This window comes from Drosophila subpulchrella, unplaced genomic scaffold, assembly GCF_014743375.2.
Source record: "Drosophila subpulchrella strain 33 F10 #4 breed RU33 unplaced genomic scaffold, RU_Dsub_v1.1 Primary Assembly Seq418, whole genome shotgun sequence".
NCBI lineage: Eukaryota > Metazoa > Arthropoda > Insecta > Diptera > Drosophilidae > Drosophila > Drosophila subpulchrella.
Window position 1 is genome coordinate 989,623 of NW_023665634.1, and position 24,434 is coordinate 1,014,056.

Below are 24,434 nucleotides of genomic sequence, written 5' to 3' on the forward strand. Positions count from 1 at the left end.
TCCTTGCATGTTCCCTTTTGTCTTTATTATTTGTTTGTCAAGAGAACAGTACCGAAAAAAGACGATCGCAAGAAAATGGGCATCGGCAACCTTCGGGTTTGAGTTTGGTTTTTTTACATTCCCACTAAAATACACCTGGATGCACTATATTGAAATACACCCAGACGGCACCCAAAAGACTGCACCCAGCACGCACATTTGCTAGTTAAATTTGCATGAGTGCTGCTTTGCGTAAAAAAGGCACGATCCAGAACTATTTTTACGTTCCCGAAATCCCGTTTGGGCATGCTTCTGGATGCACTATATTAAAATACACCCAGATGGCACCCAAAAGAGTGCCCCCAGCACGCACATTTGCCTTGGAAAATTTGCATACGTGCTGTTTTGCGTAGAAAAGATACGACCCAGAACTATTTGTTTCGGAATACGTTCCCGAAACGGGTGTTAGGGCATGCTTCTGGACGCATTATTCTGAAACACATCTAGAAGGCACCGCAATAGAATGCACCCAGCACGCACATTTGCCTTGGAAAATTTTCATGCGTGCTGTTTTGCGTAAAAAAGATACGACCCAGAACTATGTTTTTTAAAACACGTTCCGCAACTAACGACTGGGTTGCTAACAGCCAAATACATTTGTGAGCATATACTTTGATATATACATGGTGGCCGCTGCCAATGTTTGCAGGCAGCGCAGGCGCGAATAGCTAGTTGTAAGTCACTCTGATTTTGACCATCAAATAATAAAGATCTTCCCGTGGTCGTTGGGCACTAAGACCGAATTTATGTATTTTTTCTGGGTTCAACATCAATTCTATTAATGACAAGGAGGACCAGCAATACATGGCGACCGTAACAGTTATGTTGGATCTGGAGACGAAAACTACGTTGAAGAAACGCGAGGGAAGCTAGAAGAGAGCCAACCAAGCAATTATAAAAGTTAAAAATGTTTGCCGCTACATACACTTGTGTAAAAGAAGTAGGAGCGAAAAAAGGTTTACGTGAAACAATGTGTGTCTATTGTGTCTAGTAACACAGAACCGAAATATTCTGTCAAAGGAGACGAATACAAACAAAACAAACAAGAAAGAAAGTTAACTTCATTGTAAAAGGGTAAACTAGATTCGTCGGAAAGTATGTAACAGGCAGAAGGAAGCGTCTCCGACCCCATAAAGTATATATATTCTTGATCAGGATCACTAGCCGAGTCGATCTAGCCATGTCCGTCTGTCCGTCTGTCCGTATGAACGCTGAGATCTCGGAAACTATAAGTGCTACAATACTGGGATTAGGCATGCAGATTCCTGAGATTCCTGCGCAGCGCAAGTTTGTTTCAGCAAAGTGTTACGCCCACTCTAACGCCCACAAGCCGCCTAAAACTGTGGCTCCTACAGTTTTGATGCTAGAATTAAATTTTAAGTGAAATGTATTGCTCTCATCAATACCTATCGATAGACCAAAAAAAAAGTTTGCCACGCCTACTTTAACGCCCAGAAGCCGCCCACAAACTTCAAAAAATAGTAAATATGAACGTGGATATCTCGGAAACTATCAAAGATAGAGAATTGGGATCTCAGATTTAGATTCCGTAGCCGTGTACGCAGCGCAAGTTTGTTACGCGAATATGCCACGCCCACTCTAACGCCCACAAACCGCCCAAGCCTGTGGCGCCCACCATTTTTATGCTATGTACAAAATTTTAACTGAAATGTATTGGTCTCTTCAATACCTATCGATTGATCCAAAAAAAAACGCCCACTCTAACGCCCATAACTCTTAAATCTGTCTACCGCCGGTAGGTGGCGCATTTAAATCTCGTTTGGTGCTTGCATATCCCCATTTCCCTTTGGTCACTTAAGCTGAGTAACGGGTATCTGATAGTCGAGGTACTCGACTATAGCGTTCTTCCTTATTTTTATATTACCTAGGTAGGGATAAATGTAAAATTTTAAATATCTCTGAAATTATTATAGAAAAAGATATCAGAAAATTTTAATTTTATACTATAATGAAAAATTTACAGGAGAACTTAAATTAAGCTATAGCTACGTGGCCTTAAGCTTAAAAACTAGATAACAAATTTCAATATTCATTTCATAACATCATTTATCTATAAGTTTACAAGCTAATTACATTTTATTAATTATATTATAAGAGCTAAGGAATTTTATAATTTTTTTTATTTGTGGTGCGCTGGGGATAAATATGGATTGTAAGAGGTTTGTGGAAGTGAAGAGAGACGATCTTATGGAATCGAGATAGGAACATTCTATGAGGATGTGTCGAGGTGTTTTTATTTCGTTGTTGCATACGGGAGCAAGAAGGTATTGTGGGAGGGCGAGTAAAAAGATGGCTATGGGTTAAGTTAGTGTGTCCTAACCGAAGACGTACAATTTTTGTAAAGGTATGACGTGGGATGAAAAGGTCGGCTTGGAGTCGACCATAATTGTATATATTGTTTTGATCTGTATTGTTTGATTTGTAATATGTATTTGTTTGGTTAAAAAGAAAAGTCTGTAGTTCTTTAAAGTGTTTTTTAATTTGTTTTAGCATATCGGATATGTTCAGGTTGTCGTAGAATGTCAGGGGCAGTGCAAAGGCGTTTTTGGCGGTTTTATCAGCAACTTCGTTGCCTTGTATGCCGCACTGACCCGGGATCCATTTAATGGTTATTTTGTTAAAGTTTTTTAACAGAATTTGTCTGATTGTGGCTGGGTAGAAGGAATTATTTGAGGGATTTGCTATAGAATTTAACGCCGACAGGGAGTCGGAACAGATTACTGAAGAGTTTGGTGAGTGTTGAGCTAAAAGCACTGCATTGTAGATAGCAATGATTTCGGCAGAGAAGATGGAGCTAAAGTATGGTAGTAAGTGCTGTTGGCTTATGTCGTTGGATACTACACTAAAGGATGTCGCGCCTGAAATTTTGGAACCATCGGTGTAGATGAATGTGCTGGTAGGGTATTTGTTTTTGTATTCGGTAGTTTACGCAGAGTTGTATCTATCAAGTTGGAAACATCCGAACAAGGTGGGTTAATGGGTTTTTTTGAAATGGGTGGTTTGGTTGGTAAACCAAGTTCTACGGCGGAATTCAAAGCTCTGTGGACGACAGATGGAATCTTTGGGCTTCGCTTCTTTCTTTTTAATATTTTTGTAACTATAGATTTCAGCGGAGAGTTATGGGAGAGTAGGATGGGCTTTATAGTTTTGGAGATACTAAACTTGGTTCGGATATCTATTGGCATCATGTTAGACTCGAAGAGAATGTTACGGATAGGGGTGGTTCGGAAAGCACCTAGTGCTGATCTGATGGCAGAGTGGTAAATGCTTTTAATTGGCTTAATTGTGGATGTTGTGCAATTACCGCAAAAGGGTAAGCCGAAGTCGATTGTTGACAAAATAAGCGCTTTTATAATGTTTAAGATGGTGAGGTGATTGCAGTTGAACTTGTTGCTCGATATGCACTTTATGATATTGAGGCGATTTGAGAGGGAAGAGACGAGGCTAGCTACGTGATCTGTCCAATTAAATTTCTTCTTAAATGTTGTTCCTAATATTTTTAACGTATTAGTATTGTCTATTGGTGCAAGTGTAGTGGATATTCGAAGTTGGCAGGAGTGTTTTTTACAAAAATGAAGGTGTTTGCACTTGTTGAGTGAGAGGACAGCGCCGGAGTATTCACACCAAGAGTGGATATCATTGAGGAGGGGGTCAATATTTATTTGGGTGTCTTTGTTTATCTTTTTAAATATGTGATAATCGTCGGCGTAGGCGCAAAAGTTGAACTGTTTGTGATTAAGGATAACTGAATTTAGTTTGTTAAACGCGATGGGGAACAGAATTACTGAGAGTGGTGAACCCTGGGGAATGTCGTTGTGTTGTGGGCAGGTGAATGACAGATGGTTATTGGCATAGACTTTGATTTTTCTGTTGGTCATGAAATTAATGCAGTAATTTATAATCTTAGGGCCGATTTTCCATGACAGCATGTTCGTCGACAACAGTATGGACTCCAATTTTATCAAACGCTTTTGTAAAATCAAGTGAGATCACTGATAAGTGATTCTTCGTTGATAAGGAAGAGGATATCAGGTGATCTAAAACCAGTAGATTATTTGATATTGACTTCCCTTTTCGAAACCCAGATTGACGGCTAACGATCGAGTTGTTGTAGGAAACAAACCACCATAGCCGATTAGCGATGATTTTGTCTAGCGTTTTAGCGAAGCATGATGTTTTGTCTGTATTAGGTTTGTGAATTGGTATAATTTTACTAAGTTTGTAATGTTGTGGGATGAAGCTGTTAAATATATTGTTAAAATGATCACGTAGTGATCTTTAGCATTTGTTAGGAAACACGATCGAGACCTGGGGACTTTCCTTTTTGCTTTGACAGGGCTATGTTGAGTTCAAGGGAGGTGATGGGAGAATCGAGTTTTATTGCGCTAGTGGAAGGCTGGTAATTCTGGTGGATGGGTAGTATGTTATTTTTGTGGTGGGTGAAGGTTGCTGGGAAATTATCGTCACTTGATTCGGAGGACCAAAAGGAACATAGTTCATTGGCTATCTCTAAGCTATTTTTTATTTTGGTGGGTGAATTTGGTTGTGCGATGCAGTGGATACCGACTCTTGGTCGAAGTCCAAAGAATCTTCGAAGATTACTCCAAATTTTGGAGGTCGAAGAGTTTGTATTCATTTCGGAGGTGAATATTGCTAGTGAGTTACGTTTAGCTACTTTTATTTTGCGTTTGAGAAGGGCATTGGCTCTTCTATAGTTAATTATGTTTATGTTGGAGATGTTTCGTCGAAGGATATTAAAGTAAGCGTTTTTTGATTTTTTAAGTGTTTGTAGGTGAGTGTTCCACCTTGGTACTGTGCGTTTTGAATGGGGATTAGGTATGGATTGTGGGATAGAACAGTTAGCGCTTTTGGTGAACTATTATTTTAAGGTTAGCGGCTTCTTTATTAAGATTGTGGCTTATGGGTCGTTGAAGGTGGAAGTGGTTACTAGCTTCAACGTATTTAGGCCAGTTTGCGTCACTTAATTTGAATTTAGGTAAAAAGGTAGGGGTAGAGGTAGTGTCAAATAGTGTTGTGATGATAGGAAAGTGGCCGCTTCCAAACGTACTTGACTCGATGAACCAAACGGATTCGAGGGCAAGGGTCGCAGATGCGAGAGTGAGATCGACGTGAGTGAGAGTGTTGTGGGTGCTGAAAAGTGTGGAAGAACCATCGTTTAGTAGGGTAAGAGGAGATTGGTGAATAAATTGGGCAAATGTATTTCCTTTTATGTTATTCCTAGGTGAACCCGCTGGTGATAAATCGTTGTATACATATTCAAGGTTGCTGCATGTAAAATGTTGTCTTGGTGGGATGTAAGAGCAGATTATATTGAAGGTACACTTGGATTGGATCTTAGAGCAGAGTGACTCAAAGTCTTGTGGAAGATGAATTTCGGTGTGCTAAATTGAGTTGTGTACTAGAGGCATTGACAGCAGAGTTAAGAGTATATATAGTGTAACTGATTGGAGTGGGAAAGTTTTTATAGGGTATTAGGTGGGTTTCTTGTAGACATATAATTTGTGGAGTGTATTTTTTATCAGGAGTTGGAGTTGCTTGTAGTGGTTTAGGTAGCCGTTCATATTCCATTGTAGTATTGAAATAGTCATACTATTTAGTTGGTAATGTAATGGCTTAAAGTGTAACTTAGGATTTAGTTTTTTGTTTTTGTATTGGTGGAGTTGACTGTGGCTTTGATTTTGGACCTAGTTAGCATATAATCTTGTTTAACGAATCTTTTCTCGTTTTTGGATAGCTTGGAAGCTTTTAGTAGTGAAATTAGACTTATCGTTAGTAGGTGGTTGCGAGGTGTGAGAAGCTGTAGCCATCTCTTCCTCACTTTCGTATTGAGTTGAATGTTGAATATTACTGCAGGAGGGTTGATCTGCTCCGTTCTTCTTATTGTACGTTGTATCTTGTTGTTTGGCTGTTGTTGTCGGTGGTGGTGTGAAGTCTGTTGTGGAGGTTTTTGCGGCTTGTTGTTGCGACTTGCCATGGTTAGGACTAGCCACTGTAGAGTAGAGGGATCCGTAGTGTTGGTGTCTTGTCTTATAAATGATCCATGCTTCGCGGTTGTTTACTTTTTGTATGGCCTTGATTGCCTGGATTTCCTTGTAAGTGATAAGGACAGGACATACCTTATCTCTGGCATGGTGATTGTTGTTGGGGTATTTTCTGTCCGTGCAGTTGATGCAACTTAAGTTGTTGGTGTATGACTCTCCCAGTTCGAGATTGAGGTGGGCTGGTTGACTGCAGGAAAGGCATACAAGGTGAGTTCCAAAGTAAACAGGACTTTTTGAATATAGCGCCCTCTAGTGGCGCCATTTATATGTCAACTGGTGCGTTAGAATCTGCTATCGTTTATCGACTTCTAGTACAAATTTCATGACATTTCATTTATTGGAAGTGATGTTATTGCGTTTTAAGTGTCAGTATGTTTTTGTCATCGATCCGAAAATGAGCTTCGAACAAAGAGCCAACATTAAATTTTGTTTTAAAATTGGTAAAACTTTTACCGAAACGTTTCAATTGATGACACAAGTTTATGGCGATGATTGCCTATCCCGTAGCAGAGTGCACGAGTGGTTTCAACGTTTTCAAAGTGGTCGTGAGGACATAAATGACAATGAACATGTGGGCCAACCAAAATCCGTGATCACCGAAAATTCCATCGAAACTGTGCGTGAAATCATAAAAAATCAGCCGAAATCATCATTGAAATTCATGGAAATAGAATTGAACATCTCCAAAACATCGATTTGCGCCGTATTCGACTTGTTCGGCCCGAATATCGCGAAGATGGAAGTTGGCGTTTGTTGCACGATAATGCGTCGTCTCATCGATCGACGCTTGTGTCCGACTATTTGACCAAAAATCACATTTTAACCATCAACCACTCCCCGTATTCACCTGATATGGCACCGTGCGACTTCTACCTTTTCGGATAAATGCATTTGCCGATGAAAGGAAAGCATTATGCAGACGTAGAGGCCATTCAAAAGGCTTGCACCGGCATACTGGTGGCCATACCGGGCAACGAGCTAAAACACTCGTTCGACATGCTTTTGGACCGTGCAAAACGCTGTATTAAAGCAGATGGAGACTATTTTGAATAAAATAAATTGATTTTGCAAAAAAAACTATTTGTTCTGTCTTTTTTAAAAGTCCTGTTTACCTTGGAACTCACCTTGTAGTTCGGCGTTTTTGCAGTGCTTGGATGGATGTCCGATTCGCAGGCAGTTAAAGCAACGCATTACCGGTGGAATGAAAGTGCGTACCTTACCACGTTCGTAAGCGACGTAAATAAATTCCGGGATATTTTGTAGCGAAAAATTTATTATTAATAATCCTGTGTCAGTTGGCTTGCGTTGTATAAGCTTGGTAATTTTCCTTATTTCGACTACTTTTTGGGATTTTAAGTTATCCAGGATTTCCTCGGTATCGATTCCATTTAGGTCTGGGCAGTATATGACTTTGCAGGTGTTTAACGATCGATATTCTGAGACTGTTACAGGGTTGTCGCCGGGGATCATTATTAGATTTAAGAGTTTGTCCGTATGGGTCTGGTTTTTGGTTTTGATCAAAATATTTCCATCTCTAAGTTTTTTGCATTTTTCAACTACTCCTCCAACGGTTACGACAATGATTTTTTTCAGTGTTAACGGCGAGACCTTTGCTAGGGAACCGTCGTTGTTGTTGTCGGATCAAGCGATAATTAGGTACTTCCCGTCAGGTGCGGGGGGTCGTTTCCAGGGGGGTCAAGCATTTTTTCGTCTTCAGTTGACTACGCGACGGTTTTTGGCGACGAAGACAGTAGTTGCTGATTTGAATTTCTGATAAGAAATCAATAGGATTCGGAAGATTGAAGGCTTATTACTTGAGAGAACACAAGAATGCCACAACCGTTCGTATCGACTGCCGAAATTGAACTCAAAAAAAAAAGAAAGGAAGTTAGCTTCGGCAAGCCGAAGCTTATATACCCTTGCAGCTATAATTATTAAATTTAAAAACACAAAAAAATATATTTCCAATGGTATAAGATAATAAGTCAAAAAACACCGAAGCTATAATTTGTTTCATATTATTTTCCTAGCAATTTTCCGATCGTTCCTATGGCAGCTATATGATATAGTCTTCCGATTTTGAACTAATTAAAAAATGTTATTTCCAAGCGTAGGAGGTTATATGTTGAAAAAAACCGAAGCTATAATTTGTTTCATATTATTATTCCACCAATTCTCCGATCGTTCCTATGGCAGCTATATGATATAGTCGTCCGATTTCGATAAAATTTAATTCAAAATTCAAAACTAATTAAGAAATGTTATTTCCAAGCTTAGGAGGTTATATGCCAAAAAACGCCATAGATATAATTTTTTTAAGTTTTTTTCTTCCGATTATTCCTATGGGAGCTATAAAATATAGTTGTCCGATCCGGCTGGTTCCGACTTATATACTACCTGCAAAAGATATAAGACTTTTGGAAAAGATTCAGCCCGATATCTATAAAACTGAGAGACTAGTTTGCGTAGAAACGGACGGACAGACGGACATGGCTAGATCGACTCTTCTACTGCGTTTCAAACTTCTGACTGAAATCAATGTACCCTCTGCAACGGTATAAAAATGTTATTTCCAAGCGTAGGAGGTTATATGTTAAGGAACACCGAAGCTATAATTTGTTTCATATTATTTTCCCATCGATTTTACAATCGTTCCTATGGCAGCTATATGATATAGTAGTCCGAATTTTATAAAATTAAATTCAAAATTCAAAACTAATTAAAAAATGTTATTTCCAAGCGTAGGAGGTTATATGTTAAGGAACACCGAAGCTATAATTTGTTTCATATTATTTTCCCACCGACTTTAGGATCGTTTCTATGGCAGCTATATGATATAGTCGTCCGATTTTGATAAAAATGAATTCGAAATTCAGAACTAATTAAAAAATGTTATTTCCAAGCGTAGGAGGTTATATGTTAAGGAACACCGAAGCAATAATGTGTTTCATATTATTTTCCCACCGATTTTACGATCGTTCCTATGGCAGCTATATGATATAGTCGTCCGATTTTGATAAAATTTAATTCGAAATTCAAAACTAATTAAAAAATGTTATTTCCAAGGAAAGGAGGTAATATGTTAAAAAACACCAAAGATATAATTTTTCAACATTTTTTTTCCGATTATTCCTATCGGAGCTATAAGATATTAGTAGTTGGATAAGACGGATTCTGGGACAATTTGCATATTAATGGCCCCCGCCCCCTTACTAACTAGCATATTAATGACCCCGCCTCTCACTGATTAACATATTAATGACCCCCGCCTCTTCATTAACGTATGCGGGTTCTGGGACAATTAGGATAATCCAATAAATTAAGTGATTTTAATGGACTTTGAACTCATAAAAATGTCACGATCATGTCTATAAAGAGTATACTTAATTGCCCCAACCCCACACCACCGTGTGACAATACTGATCACGTGACCTTTTTGCCTCATTATCAACAATTAATATTCAGCAGGTGTTGCTGTACACGGGAGAAAGGTCGCACACTTTCCCCACATCCCCATGTGACAATATTGATCATGTATCCTTTTCCTCATTATTAGCAATTAATATTCAGCAGGTGTTGCTGTGCACGTGAGAAAGGTCGCAAACCCAAAACATCTAAAGATGGTTGCCTTAGAGGAACATGTCCGATCATGTTGGGGAATAACGTTTCCTATGATTGTAAAATTAATTTAGAAATCAAAAGAACCCCAATAAAATGAATCTCACAAGTTAATAATTCTCAGATGTCGAATATTTTCAAACAGACATTTTTGTTTCCGCCCCAGAAGGTTTAACTGGTAAATTCTCTAAGATTCTCTCCTTTCCACAAACGGGTCATAAACATATCAAAAAAGGGATTCAAGCAAGAGCTACCCGAACATGCGCACCTGTCTATTACCTGACCGGAATAAAAGGGACACATGCACAAGTCTGAAGGCGCACGCCCATTGACAAGATCATGGGCCTCACGCCAACGACCTCACGGCTGACTGCTAGCTCTAATACGTTCCCATAATAGGGGTTGAAATCACTACCGCGCAACAACTCGCAAATAGCCGACATATCTTAGTCAAGGAAATATTTTCCATTCTCCGTACCTGTAATTTTAACTCGAAATAAAAAGTCAGAAGTTTATTTTGTAGCATAATAATACATTTATTCATTTATATTGGTATTGCGAACGTGTTTGATTATATATTGAAATTAATTTGATTCTTGCTTTGATTCCGACGATTTGCATAGAAAAAGCAGGCGCACGTTTCCGACGTCATTTCTGGATTACAAAATGTAAAGTGTTCACCATAATTCGTAGTAGTGAGATCATGTCCACCTCGATTCATGAACATAGTTTTTGTGTTTAGAAGGTATTGAAAATGCTGACCAATTAACTGTCCTTTAAATTGTTTAATAAATTGGTCAACTTCCTCATGAAACTTTATTTGGTTAATTTTATTTTCTTATAGGTCTTTACACATCTAGTCTCAACTTTAAAATGATGTATAAAAATTATTTTATTGTTTTGGAGCTACTTTTAAAAAATGTCAAAATAATGTATGCATTGTTAAGAGCACAAACCCCGCCCTTAAGGTGTGTTTCACAATAAGGAAACCGGTTTCCTTTAAACCTGTTTAATGACGGACAGCCCATTTCCTCGATATCAATGAGCTGACGACTCCCAAAAAACTTCTCTAGAAATCGTTTCTTTTCCACACCTTTACAAATAATTTGTTTTCCGCTTGTAATTGTCCTTAGATACTTTCGAGTTTGTGGAAATCTATTTTCTCCATCACTCCAAAATATTTTGTGATGTGTATTGGTTAACCAAATTGCAGTCTTTCGAGATTTGGTATTTAGCATAGTAAAATCATATGGTGGTTCTATTAAAAAACTATTATTCAAGTTTGGATCTTTTTCGAATACAATTCCAATTTCTTTAGAATAAAATTATTATTATTATCAAAGAAACCTTGAACATCAATCGATACAATATCTTTCAACATTTTTCTAATGTTAAACAACTCGTTGTACTAGTCCGTTTAGTGGGTTATATTCAACTAAACGGTCATGTATGAAGAGACAGTAAGCTTGGGTATTTTTAGGACTTGGTGTCTTTAGTTCTATTAAAATTCTCACATCAATAGGACCAATTTTTACTGATTCGTTTTGATATGAAAGCTTAACCACAATAATAAGGGTCTTCAATTTAAATTCATTTGGGGTCAAAAATGGTTGTGATTAACGATTATAGTAACTAGATTGAAATCTTGTATACATTTCATATAGGTGAGCATACTAATTCTTACTAAAATCAACATTCAGATTAAATTTTATGACTTGGTGTCTTTAGTTCTATTGAAATTCTCACATCAATAGGACCAATTTTTACTGATTCGTTTTGATATGAAAGATCAACCACAATAATAGGGGTCTTCAATTTAAATTCATTTGGGGTCAAAAATGGTTTTGATTCACGATTATAGTAACTAGATTGAAATCTTGTATACATTTCATATAGGTGAGCATACTAATTCTTACTAAAATCGACATTCAGATTATTATGGAAATGACTCAGAATTCATGTGAACTTTCAAGTTTGATAAGTTATTTGTGATAAGTTCTCCATTTAGTGTAAATCCAATTATGGCAAATCTTGGTTTTTCAAGGTTAACCGACAATTTCACATTTCAGCTCTATTGATTCCCATACCCCAATTTGGGGTTAACATATAAATCCCAACTCTGGAATGCGATTGGTAGGTTTACACAACTTTTAATAATATCGTACATCTTAATTTTTGCAAAATAGCTCAGAGTTACATGTGGAACTTTCCAGGATTTTTTCGTAATTTTCAGTTTAAAAGTTTTTTCATTTCTGGTTTGTTCAAGATTCACCACGATTCTTAGTTAGCATCAACACTAGTTCGTGTTTACAATTTAACAAAACTTTTTATAAACCTCAGCCAATCTCAACAAAATTTGATTGGTACAGAAAAGATGAAGTGGGGTCCTGTAGAAATTTCATCTCCACTGCTCCATCCAGAATTTAATAGGTATTGACTTTGAAGATTATCCAGAGATATATAATTTTTTAGGGTAGTACTCATATTGACATGGACTTGACACGTTGAACACGTTGTATTTAGTTGTTACCTAGCAGTATTTTGATGGTTACTTTCTGTTTAGTCTTGTTTTTGTATGGTTACTTTTTGTATAGTACCTGTACAGTACTTGGTTTTGGATGGTTACTATCTGTATAGTATCTGTAAAGTACTTGGTTTTAGATGGTTACTAAATGTTAACAAGTATTATGAGATGCTATAGTCTCTTATTAAGAATTATCAAAGAACACAAGTTAAAGTTTCTAAGATGTGTTAGCCAAACACACTTTCAGTGAACTATCATTACCTGACCGTCATCAAAGTCACATGCCCAAGACCCAAGGAAATTGAATAAAATACTTCCCCTTCATTTGTACCTGTAGTTTTAATTACAGTCAGAAGCAAAATTTGTAGGATAATTCAATATTTTTTTTATATATTTAATTATTGTAAACATATTTCATTAAATTCATAATTAATTATATTTTATGTATATTTGTATATAATTAATTTTCTTACTCAATCCCTCTGTAAGAAACATGTCGGTTATTCCAAACGCAGATTTTCGCTTGGTTCCATATCATCCACTTTAACTAGTATATTGTTAAAATAAAACATTTCCATTTTTCATGTTCTTTCATCTTATGTAGGTATAATAAATGTAATCTTAACTAGCTAGCCTTACATCCCATAACTATAGTTATAAGCTACAATAAAATGTCTAGAAAGAACAAAATATATGAATGTCAAAAACGATTTAAAACTAACTATAATTGGGAAAGTAATTGAAATCACTCCGGCGTAATACAGTAAAAAAGAAAAAACACTGTGATTATCCCATTTTCTATCACCATAACAAATGTGTATACCCACACCTAAATGACCAATTGTATCCTTTGTCCAAAAATGTCTGTGACTTTCACTTATAAATTTGTCACCGATAATTTAAATCCCATTAAGCAAACCACCCTTTGCTAACCATACCATAACCCCAGAGTCAAGTTGGTTACCTACAATAAACATAGGTGATGGTGTAAAGGATTGCTAAAATGCCTCGACGGAGGCGCAAAGGTCATAAAAAATGGTCATAAAAAATTTAATTAGGAAAGTATTTTTTATTTGCGAGCCATTTATAACTGTTGCCAACGACACAAACAGTTGTTACAAAGGATTTGCTTAAATGCCTCGACGCAGGCGCAAAGGTCAAGGTATTGGAAAAAATTCATGGAATATTATCCCTTCATAAAAGAGGTCATAAAACATATAATTAGGAAAGCATTTTTTATTTGCGAACAAATTATAACTGGTACCAACAACACAAATAGTTGTTACAAAGGATTGCTAAAATGCCTTGATGCAGGCGCAAAGGTCAAGGTAATGAAAAAATTCCTGGAATATTATCCCTTGACCAAAAACGAAAATTTCTTCTATTTGGATAATAAAAAAATATATATTTATTCAATACTTTGATTTTTCCATCAAGCTGCTTGATAAATCTAGTTGTTTGATATTCTCTAACTAATTGAGTAATAAGTTTTCATGTGTCTATTTAATTTACCAAAAGCAGTATTAGTCTTCTCTCATAAAATTGAACTTTTGGATCTCTCTAATTCCCCACCGGTGAAATATATGTTCCTCATATTTAAAAATTATGGTTTGCCAACCCCGACCAACCTCCGCAACATAGATGGGTACTTGTAATTCATATTTAAGATATTTCCATCCTTCTCTAACTAATATCCGTTTATCCATCATGTAAACAGGTTTAGAATTGTATTGCATGCTTCAACCCCTAGCCACCACTGTTACAGATTTGACTTTTCCAATGGCTGCCCCAGCTACCTAAACTGTACATTTCTTTTGATTTTCTCTTTTTCTTTCTAAGCAATGTACACAATTTTTAAACTGGTTCTGACCTCTCTTTCTCTTTTTCTTTCTAAGCAATGTACACAATTTTTAAACTGGTTCTGACCTCCCTCTTTAATGGCATCCTCTACTTTATTTTCGTTATATTTCTGATCTTTTCGTAACAGTAGGTTGTTAAACTTTTATCATTTTATGGGATTATTGAGCACCCGAAATCCCAGATATTAACTCATAACATGTAACTAGCAGAATATAGTCAAAGATATCAGACTCAAAAAGGACAAGATTTACCTACAATTCAATTTACCATCTACAATCCCTGGAAAGGATTTTAGTATTTGCAGTTTAATTTTCTAATTTATTGATTTCACAGATTCCCGCTGGTAAATACCAATTTTTAACAAATGGTTTCCAACTCCATACCATTCAGACACTGGTTTACAACCTCATAGAACTGACTCTCAAGGTATCTGTAACGCACAATATATTTCCGTCTCTTTTCTTCTAATCAATATTAAGAAATTTCAAAAACTGTTTTTTGGAGTTCATTTTATTCTTAGAATTGAATTATTAAAAATCATTAAGCCAACAGAGATAATAATGTTTTTGTGATAATATCCCATGAATAATACATAATTCTTATTTGTATATTTTCAAAATTATTTATTTCAGAAAATTATTCACTAATCGCATTCAAATAATATTCATAATATATCTTACAATTTTTCAGATTTATCAATAGAGTTTGCCAATTATTAATATTAAATGATATTGCATCATATTAAGATAGGGTCGTCCTCGCGAGACATAGCGCTGACCAACTCACATTGGTCTGCCTCACCATTAAATTTAAGGCATTCTAAGTCTGATACTGAATCCCTTATACGAAAAATCATCTCCTTAACTTGCAGTAGCAGTCGTGACAGCGGATTATTTTCGATTTCCGCATCGTGAAGATCAATTTGGTGTTGTAACTTGGTTGTCTCCATCATCAGCTCTGTGATTCGATTTTCCACGTTCTCAATATCAAATAGATGGGAATCGATATTGTTTTCGCTCTGCAAATCCACCAAGCGCCATTTCAGGATGTCCAACTCTTCTATATTATCGTAATAGATACTACCGAATTCTCGTCGCAACTCCTTGGAAACCTTTAAAATTTCCTTTAAGATTCTTATTTCAATCAACAAATCTTCATTTATTTTAAAGTCACAGTGGTTGATTTGGATATTGATTTCAGTCATCTTTTGTCTTTCGATTTAAATTTTGTACTGTTTTATGTTTTGTAATCTCATCAACCAGGAAAAGACAGGACGTAGAATCGAGCAGGTACTTTATATCCAAGGATCAAACCCCCTCCCCAAGAATCAAACCACCATCCCAGGCGATTGGCTTAAGTAAAACCATTCCACACTGTGTCAAACTGAGAAGAAGAATACATAAGAAACCGGAAATCAAAGGCAAAGTAAGATTGTAGCCCAATACATATCGATATTGGGAACTGTTGTTATATGAGTATGCGTACATTTCATTATATTTAATATATTACATGTTGATAATAATAATTTTATAATAGTCATCATTAAGTAGGAGGAGTGGTACAGAATTTTTATTCTTAATATTTAATCTTAAAAATAGATATGATGCAATATCATTTAATATTAATAATTGGCAAACTCTATTGATAAATCTGAAAAATTGTAAGATATATTATGAATATTATTTGAATGCGATTAGTGAATAATTTTCTGAAATAAATAATTTTGAAAATATACAAATAAGAATTATGTATTATTCATGGGATATTATCACAAAAACATTATTATCTCTGTTGGCTTAATGATTTTTAATAATTCAATTCTAAGAATAAAATGAACTCCAAAAAACAGTTTTTGAAATTTCTTAATATTGATTAGAAGAAAAGAGACGGAAATATATTGTGCGTTACAGATACCTTGAGAGTCAGTTCTATGAGGTTGTAAACCAGTGTCTGAATGGTATGGAGTTGGAAGCCATTTGTTAAAAATTGGTATTTACCAGCGGGAATCTGTGAAATCAATAAATTAGAAAATTAAACTGCAAATACTAAAATCCTTTCCAGGGATTGTAGATGGTAAATTGAATTGTAGGTAAATCTTGTCCTTTTTGAGTCTGTTATCTTTGACTATATTCTGCTAGTTACATGTTATGAGTTAATATCTGGGATTTCGGGTGCTCAATAATCCCATAAAATGATAAAAGTTTAACAACCTACTGTTACGAAAAGATCAGAAATATAACGAAAATAAAGTAGAGGATGCCATTAAAGAGGGAGGTCAGAACCAGTTTAAAAATTGAGTACATTGCTTAGAAAGAAAAAGAGAAAGAGAGGTCAGAACCAGTTTAAAAATTGTGTACATTGCTTAGAAAGAAAAAAAGAAAATCAAAAGAAATGTACAGTTTAGGTAGCTGGGGCAGCCATTGGAAAAGTCAAATCTGTAACAGTGGTGGGTGTGGCTAGGGGTTGAAGCATGCAATACAATTCTAAACCTGTTTACATGATGGATAAACGGATATTAGTTAGAGAAGGATGGAAATATCTTAAATATGAATTACAAGTACCCATCTATGTTGCGGAGGTTGGTCGGGGTTGGCAAACCATAATTTTTAAATATGAGGAACATATATTTCACCGGTGGGGAATTAGAGAGATCCAAAAGTTCAATTTTATGAGAGAAGACTAATACTGCTTTTGGTAAATTAAATAGACACATGAAAACTTATTACTCAATTAGTTAGAGAATATCAAACAACTAGATTTATCAAGCAGCTTGATGGAAAAATCAAAGTATTGAATAAATATATATTTTTTTATTATCCAAATAGAAGAAATTTTCGTTTTTGGTCAAGGGATAATATTCCAGGAATTTTTTCATTACCTTGACCTTTGCGCCTGCATCAAGGCATTTTAGCAATCCTTTGTAACAACTATTTGTGTTGTTGGTACCAGTTATAATTTGTTCGCAAATAAAAAATGCTTTCCTAATTATATGTTTTATGACCTCTTTTATGAAGGGATAATATTCCATGAATTTTTTCCAATACCTTGACCTTTGCGCCTGCGTCGATGCATTTAAGCAAATCCTTTGTAACAACTGTTTGTGTCGTTGGCAACAGTTATAAATGGCTCGCAAATAAAAAATACTTTCCTAATTAAATTTTTTATGACCATTTTTTTATGACCTTTGCGCCTCCGTCGAGGCATTTTAGCAATCCTTTACACCATCACCTATGTTTATTGTAGGTAACCAACTTGACTCTGGGGTTATGGTATGGTTAGCAATGGGTGGTTTGCTTAATGGGATTTAAATTATCGGTGACAAATTTATAAGTGAAAGTCACAGACATTTTTGGACAAAGGATACAATTGGTCATTTAGGTGTGGGTATACACATTTGTTATGGTGATAGAAAATGGGATAATCACAGTTTTTTTTTTTTTTTTTTACTGTATTACGCCGGAGTGATTTCAATTACTTTCCCAATTATAGTTAGTTTTAAATCGTTTTTGACATTCATATATTTTGTTCTTTCTAGACATTTTATTGTAGCTTATAACTATAGTTATGGGATGTAAGGCTAGCTAGTTAAGATTACATTTATTATACCTACATAAGATGAAAGAACATGAAAAATGGAAATGTTTTATTTTAACAATATACTAGTTAAAGTGGATAATATTATTATATATTCTTAATATCTGTCATTATGAATCAAAATTGTTTATCAAAAGAGCTTCTAAACAGTTTTTAGACAGCTTGTGAACAATTTATTTCTTAATTAGTTTTACAATCACAGGATACATCTTCCCTCAACATAATCGGATATGTTCCTCTAAGATTTATATATCAGTCTTGAGATATTTTGGCTTTGCGTTCTTTCTCATGTACATAGCAAACACATTGAAAATCAGAGTGTAAGTTTTTACTTCACATCGAAAGTCGTCTAGTGATCAAGAATTTTTGATCATTCTTAACAAAAGACTATAAAAGCTCGTAGACGTTAATAACAACTAGTAACCAGCTAATAATAATTAGTAAACATCAAGCAAACAGATACTAAACATATAGAAACCCGATACTAAACAACTTGTATACATCTACTAAACAACTTGTATACATCTACTAAACATATAAAACCAGATACTAAACAGCTAGAAAACAACTTGTATACATCTAGTAAACAACTTGTATACATCTAGTAAACAACTTGTATACATCTACTAAACAACTTGTATACATCTACTAAACATATAGTAACCAGCTAATAAAAACTAGTAAGCAACTAATAGACATCTACCAAGCAGATAGTAACCATCTAATAATAGCTAGTAATCAAAGTCCAAGCAGCTCAACCGCCATCATGAATCACGAAAACCAGATGAGTATTGTAATAAAAGAGTTTATTAAACTTATTCAGAATCTTACAACAAAAACCGATATTACCAGGTCCCAACACCTCTATCATAAACTTGAATCAGAAATTAAATTGAAAGACGCTCCTATGCTAGCTAATGATGCTTTCGAAATATGATATAATATTATTGTGGGTTAGAACAAATGAATGCTTTAAAAATAGTCCAACATCTGAGAAAGATTACATTGTGAGACCTATTTTACATCTATCTATGGGAACCAAGCGAAAATCTGCGTTTGGAATAACCGACATGTTTCTTACAGAGGGATTGAGTAAGAAAATTAATTATATACAAATATACATAAAATATAATTAATTATGAATTTAATGAAATATGTTTACAATAATTAAATATATAAAAAAAATATTGAATTATCCTACAAATTTTGCTTCTGACTGTAATTAAAACTACAGGTACAAATGAAGGGGAAGTATTTTATTCAATTTCCTTGGGTCTTGGGCATGTGACTTTGATGACGGTCAGGTAATGATAGTTCACTGAAAGTGTGTTTGGCTAACACATCTTAGAAACTTTAACTTGTGTTCTTTGATAATTCTTAATAAGAGACTATAGCATCTCATAATACTTGTTAACATTTAGTAACCATCTAAAACCAAGTACTTTACAGATACTATACAGATAGTAACCATCCAAAACCAAGTACTGTACAGGTACTATACAAAAAGTAACCATCCAAAAACAAGACTAAACAGAAAGTAACCATCAAAATACTGCTAGGTAACAACTAAATACAACGTGTTCAACGTGTCAAGTCCATGTCAATATGAGTACTACCCTAAAAAATTATATATCTCTGGATAATCTTCAAAGTCAATACCTATTAAATTCTGGATGGAGCAGTGGAGATGAAATTTCTACAGGACCCCACTTCATCTTTTCTGTACCAATCAAATTTTGTTGGGATTGGCTGAGGTTTATAAAAAGTTTTGTTAAATTGTAAACACGAACTAGTGTTGATGCTAACTAAGAATCGTGGTGAATCTTGAACAAACCAGAAATGAAAAAACTTTTAAACTGAAAATTACGAAAAAAACCTGGAAAGTTCCACATGTAACTCTGAGCTATTTTGCAAAAATTAAGATGTACGATATTATTAAAAGTTGTGTAAACCTACCAATCGCATTCCAGAGTTGGGATTTATATGTTAACCCCAAATTGGGGTATGGGAATCAATAGAGCTGAAATGTGAAATTGTCGGTTAACCTTGAAAAACCAAGATTTGCCATAATTGGATTTACACTAAATGGAGAACTTATCACAAATAACTTATCAAACTTGAAAGTTCACATGAATTCTGAGTCATTTCCATAATAATCTGAATGTCGATTTTAGTAAGAATTAGTATGCTCACCTATATGAAATGTATACAAGATTTCAATCTAGTTACTATAATCGTGAATCAAAACCATTTTTGACCCCAAATGAATTTAAATTGAAGACCCCTATTATTGTGGTTGATCTTTCATATCAAAACGAATCAGTAAAAATTGGTCCTATTGATGTGAGAATTTTAATAGAACTAAAGACACCAAGTCCTGAAAATACCCAAGCTTACTGTCTCTTCATACATGACCGTTTAGTTGAATATAACCCACTAAACGGACTAGTACAACGAGTTGTTTAACATTAGAAAAATGTTGAAAGATATTGTATCGATTGATGTTCAAGGTTTCTTTGATAATAATAATAATTTTAAATAAATAATAATAATAATTAAAGACTGCAATTCGGTTAACCAATACACATCACAAAATATTTTGGAGTGATGGAGAAAATAGATTTCCACAAACTCGAAAGTATCTAAGGACAATTACAAGCGGAAAACAAATTATTTGTAAAGGTGTGGAAAAGAAACGATTTCTAGAGAAGTTTTTTGGGAGTCGTCAGCTCATTGATATCGAGGAAATGGGCTGTCCGTCATTAAACAGGTTTAAAGGAAACCGGTTTCCTTATTGTGAAACACACCTTAAGGGCGGGGTTTGTGCTCTTAACAATGCATACATTATTTTGACATTTTTTAAAAGTAGCTCCAAAACAATAAAATAATTTTTATACATCATTTTAAAGTTGAGACTAGATGTGTAAAGACCTATAAGAAAATAAAATTAACCAAATAAAGTTTCATGAGGAAGTTGACCAATTTATTAAACAATTTAAAGGACAGTTAATTGGTCAGCATTTTCAATACCTTCTAAACACAAAAACTATGTTCATGAATCGAGGTGGACATGATCTCACTACTACGAATTATGGTGAACACTTTACATTTTGTAATCCAGAAATGACGTCGGAAACGTGCGCCTGCTTCTTCTATGCAAATCGTCGGAATCAAAGCAAGAATCAAATTAATTTCAATATATAATCAAACATGTTCGCAATACCAATATAAATGAATAAATGTATTATTATGCTACAAAATAAACTTCTGACTTTTTATTTCGAGTTAAAATTACAGGTACGGAGAATGGAAAATATTTCCTTGACTAAGATATGTCGGCTATTTGCGAGTTGTTGCGCGGTAGTGATTTCAACCCCTATTATGGGAACGTATTAGAGCTAGCAGTCAGCCGTGAGGTCGTTGGCGTGAGGCCCATGATCTTGTCAATGGGCGTGCGCCTTCAGACTTGTGCATGTGTCCCTTTTATTCCGGTCAGGTAATAGACAGGTGCGCATGTTCGGGTAGCTCTTGCTTGAATCCCTTTTTTGATATGTTTATGACCCGTTTGTGGAAAGGAGAGAATCTTAGAGAATTTACCAGTTAAACCTTCTGGGGCGGAAACAAAAATGTCTGTTTGAAAATATTCGACATCTGAGAATTATTAACTTGTGAGATTCATTTTATTGGGGTTCTTTTGATTTCTAAATTAATTTTACAATCATAGGAAACGTTATTCCCCAACATGATCGGACATGTTCCTCTAAGGCAACCATCTTTAGATGTTTTGGGTTTGCGACCTTTCTCACGTGCACAGCAACACCTGCTGAATATTAATTGCTAATAATGAGGAAAAGGATACATGATCAATATTGTCACATGGGGATGTGGGGAAAGTGTGCGACCTTTCTCCCGTGTACAGCAACACCTGCTGAATATTAATTGTTGATAATGAGGCAAAAAGGTCACGTGATCAGTATTGTCACACGGTGGTGTGGGGTTGGGGCAATTAAGTATACTCTTTATAGACATGATCGTGACATTTTTATGAGTTCAAAGTCCATTAAAATCACTTAATTTATTGGATTATCCTAATTGTCCCAGAACCCGCATACGTTAATAAAGAGTCGGGGGTCATTAATATGTTAATCAGTGAGAGGCGGGGTCATTAATATGCTAATTAGTAAGGGGGCGGGGGCCATTAATATGCAAATTGTCCCAGAACCCGTCTTTCCCAACTACTGATATTGTTGTCCGATCCGGCTGGTTCCGACTTATGATCTACCTGCAAAATATATAAGACTTTTGGGAAAGTTTCAGCCCGATAGCTTTAAAATTGAAGGACAAGTTTGCGTAGAAACGGACGGACAGACGGACAGACGGACATACGGACAGACGGACATGGCTAGATCGACTCGTCTAGTGATGCTGATCAAGCATGCAAACTTCTGACTGAAATCATTATACCCTCTGCAAGGGTATAAAAAACACCAAAGCTTTAATTTGTTTCTATTATTTTCCCACCAATTTTACGATCGTTCCTTTGGCAGCTAAATGATATAGTCGTCCGATTTTGATAAAATTAAATTCGAAATTCAGAAGGAATAAAAAAATGGTATTTCGAAGCGTAGTAGGTTTTATGTTAAAAAACACCGAAGCTATAATTTGTTTCATATTATTTTCCCACCGATATTACGATCGTTCCTATGGCAGCTATATGATATAGTCGTCCGATTTTGATAAAATTTAATTCGAAATTCAGAACTAATTAAAAAATGTTATTTCCAAGCGTAGGAGGTTATATGTTAAGGAACACCGAAGCAATAATGTGTTTCATATTATTTTCCCACCGATTTTACGATCGTTCCTATGGCAACTATATGATATAGTCGTCCGATTTTGATAAAATTAAATTCGAAATTCAGAACTAATTAAAAAATGTTATTTCCAAGCGTAGGAGGTTATATGTTAAGGAACACCGAAGCAATAATGTGTTTCATATTATTTTCCCACCGATTTTACGATCGTTCCTATGGCAGCTATATGATATAGTCGTCCGATTTTGATAAAATTTAATTCGAAATTCAAAACTAATTAAAAAATGTTATTTCCAAGGAAAGGAGGTAATATGTTCAAAAACACCAAAGATATAATTTTTTAACATTTTTTTTTCCGATTATTCCTATCGGAGCTATAAGATATTGTTGTCCGATCCGGCTGGTTCCGACTTATAAGCTACCTGCAAAATATATAAGACTTTTGGGAAAGTTTCAGCCCGATATCTTTAAAACTGAGAGACTAGTTTGCGTAGAAACGGACGGACAGACGGACAGACGGACATGGCTAGATCGACTCGTCTAGTCATGCTGATCAAGAATATACATACTCTATGGGGTCGGAAACGTCTCCTTCACTGCGTTGCAAACTTCTCACTGAAATCAATGTACCCTCTGCAAGGGTATACAAATGTTATTTCCAAGCGTAGGAGGTTATATGTTAAGGAACACCGAAGCTATAATTTGTTTCATATTATTTTCCCACCAATTTTACGATCTTTCCTATGGCAGCTATATGATATTGTCTTCCGATTTTGATAAAATTTTATTCGGAATTCAGAACTAAATAAAAAAATGTTATTTCCAAGCGTAGGAGGTTATATGTTAAGGAACACCGAAGCTATAATATGTTTCATATTATTTTCCCACCGTTTTTACGATCGTTCCTATAGCAGCTATATGATATAGTCGTCCGAATTTTATAAAATTAAATTCAAAATTCAAAACTAATTAAAAAATGTTATTTCCAAGCGTAGGAGGTTATATGTCAAGGAACACCGAAGCTATAATTTGTTTCATATTATTTTCACACCGATTTAGCGATCGTTCCTATGGCAGCTATATGATATAGTCGTCCGAATTTGATAAAACTAAATTCGAAACTCAGAACTAATTAAAAAATGTTATTTCCAAGCTTAGGAGGTTATTTGTTAAGGACACCGAAGCTATAATTTGTTTCATATTATTTTCCCACCAATTTTACGATCGTTCCTTTTGGGAAAGTTTCAGCTCGATAGCTTTAAAACTGAGAGACAAGTTTGCGTAGAAACGGACGGACAGACGGACATGGCTATATCGACTCGTCTAGTGATGCTGATCAAGAATATATATACTTTATGAGGTCGGAAACGTCTCCTTCACTGCGTTGCAAACTTCTGACTGAAATCATTATACCCTCTGCAAGGGTATATAAGCACCGAAGCTATAATTTGTTTCATATTATTTTCCCACCGAATTTACGATCGTTCCTATAGCAGCTATATGATGTAGTCGTCCGATTTTGATAAAATTTAATTCGAAATTAAGAACTAATTAAAAAATGTTATTTCCAAGCGTAGGAGGTTATATGTTAAGGAACACCGAAGCTATAATGTGTTTCATATTATTTTCCCGCCGATTTTACGATCGTTCCTATGGCAGCTATATGATATAGTCGTCCGATTTTGATAAAATTTAATTCAAAATTCAGAACTAATTAAAAAATGTTATTTCCAAGCGTAGGAGGTTATATGTTAAGGAACACCGAAGCTATAATGTGTTTCATTTTATTTTCCCACCGATTTTACGATCGTTCCTATGGCAACTATATGATATAGTCTTCCGATTTTGATAAAATTTAATACGAAATTCAAAACTAATAAAAAAATTTTATTTCCAAGGAAA